The sequence below is a fragment of the Trachymyrmex septentrionalis genome, unplaced genomic scaffold, assembly GCF_001594115.1.
Source record: "Trachymyrmex septentrionalis isolate Tsep2-gDNA-1 unplaced genomic scaffold, Tsep1.0 scaffold111, whole genome shotgun sequence".
In the NCBI taxonomy this organism is placed as follows: Eukaryota; Metazoa; Arthropoda; class Insecta; order Hymenoptera; family Formicidae; genus Trachymyrmex; species Trachymyrmex septentrionalis.
In genome coordinates, this window is record NW_017304239.1 from 199,413 (window position 1) to 201,990 (window position 2,578).

A 2,578-nucleotide genomic window follows, 5' to 3' on the forward strand; every position below is an offset into this window, starting at 1 on the left:
AGCCTTCGAGTTCTAAAGAAACTCTATCCTTACTCGATAACCTCATCTTAGGACGAGTCTGCGTGCTACCGTCCACTGATGCAGGCCGATACATAATTGCCTTAACTGTGAAGGAAAAACCGAACGTCAAAATCGATAGTGAAATATTAGACGAGTGCTTCGCATCCCTGGATGTTGGTAACGAGCTATTCCTACACTCCTTCAGCATATCTAAAACAGAGAAGATTGATAGCATTACCTGAGACCATATACTCTTTTGTTTTCGAAAAGCCTTCGGAACGATCAGTGACAATCTCAACATGCAAAGGCAGTATTATCACTTCTCCAGTAGAAGATAGAATATTCTTCTGTATAAGAGAATCACGAATCCGTCGCCGGAGGTCACAAAGGCGTAACAAACAACCTACCTCCGTATCGAATAAAAATACTCTTGAAGCAATTTAAAAATCAAAATTCAAGAATTTATTAGATACTGTCGTACATACCAGCTACAGAAACTATTAGGAGTATAAATAAGTTTCCGCCGTTTTTTATCAAAAATTGGGCATTTATTGTGAAAGAACGGTACCTAATGTTTTATTCGAAGCATTGTCCATCGCTAGCCACTATTTTTTCTCATCTTTCTGGCAGCATACGGTTTTTCCGCGTCGGAAAAACGTTTCATCTTTTGAAGATATCCACGAATCGACCCAATTATCTTCATATGATGTGAAGTGTTGCTCAGACAGGCCATGCGCCATCGATCGAAACAGGTAGTAATCAGAAGGAGCAATGTCTGGTGAATACAGCGGATGGGGTAAAACTTCCCAATTGAGTGTTTCCAAGTAGGTTTTGACCGGCGCCGCAACATGTGGACGAGCATTATCATGCAGAAGAATAACTTTGTTGTGTCTGGAGTAGTAGTGGGCGCGTTTTTCATTGAGTGCTCGGCTCAATCTCATCAATTGTGTTCGGTAGAGAGCCCCAGTAATGGTTTCGTTCGGTTTGAGCAATTCATAATAAACGACACCTAGCTGATCTCACCAAATACACAACATGAGCTTTTTCCCATAAATGTTCGGCTTGGCTGTCGATGTTGAAGCATGGTCCCCTTTGATTTCTTCTTTTTTGGGTTATCGTAGTGGATCCATTGTTCATCACCAGTGACTACACGATGCAAAAAACCCTTTCGTTTATGCCTGGCCAGCATTTCACATGTGAAAAATCGGCGTTGAACGTTTCTCGGCTTCAGTTCATATGGAACACAATTTCTTTGCTTTTGAATCATTCCCAACGATTTTAAGTGAAATTGCTGGTTGAGTCACTCCTAATGTAAGTGCAAGTGCTTCTTGCGTTTGGCACGAATCTTCATCCAATAATGCTTCCAATTCCGCGTCTTCGTACACTTTCGGCCTTTCGCTACATTTCTTTGTCTTCGACATCAAATTCACCGTTCTTAAACTTTTGAAACCACTCACGGCAACTTCTCTCACTTAAGGCAGCCTCACCATATGCTTCTACAAGCAATCGATGCGCCTCAGCTGCAGATTTCTTCAAATTAAAGAAGTAAATCAAAAGCTCTCGCAAATGATGCTTATTCGGCTCAAAACTCGACATTTTCGCACGAAAAAAGATATAAGATGCTGATGCAAAATCGCTAATATTTCAAGGTTATGTTCTTGCCAGATGTCCAACCTTACGATATGACGTTTTACAGCTGACCATTTTAACTATAACATACTGATAGCGCCATTGTTTGTCAAACGGCGGAAACTTATTTATACTCCCAATAATATTCATCTAGAGTCCTATTCTATCGCAAAAAGAATGGCTGTCATGCTGCCAAGTGCGGAATTCTCTCTCGAACAGTTCGCGACCTGGCACGTATCTAGCCTGAAGAAGTAGGATCTCTCGGAGGGCGCTCTCCACAGAATGTTCTTTGTCTCCCTTTCTACCGCCTCGGCGCGCCTTCATCTCAAGGCTGTTGCAGGGTACTTGCTTAACTACCAGGCCTGGACGCTTGCCTTCGGGCGCCTGGCTCTCCTTTTTTCTTTATCATTGGCACGCCTTTGCTCAGAGTCATTCCAGGCTACCTCCCTATTCATTCAGGGCTGGGCGCTTCCCTTCGGGCGCCCACTTCTCTCCGCTCCTGTCACAACTATCCCTGTGTCTCCTCGGACAGGGACATTTCCACCGCCTAAAACGAACCAGGAAGTGGTCGCGTAATAATCGCGAACTTATTTCGGACGGCTACGCACGTTCATCGGAGTCGAGGTTTCACCCTACGTGCGCTCTCCTCCTCTTCACGGGCCCACGCTCGCGATTTTTCATCATCGTGCGCCAAAATTGGCCATGACAGTGATCATCAAACAATACCAAATAAGAAAAATAATGAAGAAATTTAAGAAACGAAATGAGATAGCTAACAATATATATTGTGTGTATGTACAAGCAAATAATTAAACATACCAAATATGAAAAATAATATAATAATAAATAAAAAAATTTTAAAAAGAGAATGAATTAATAATATACAATGTGTGCATATTTGGGAGCAAATTCAGATGGGTATGCGGCTTAGATTTAATATGGGATAAAT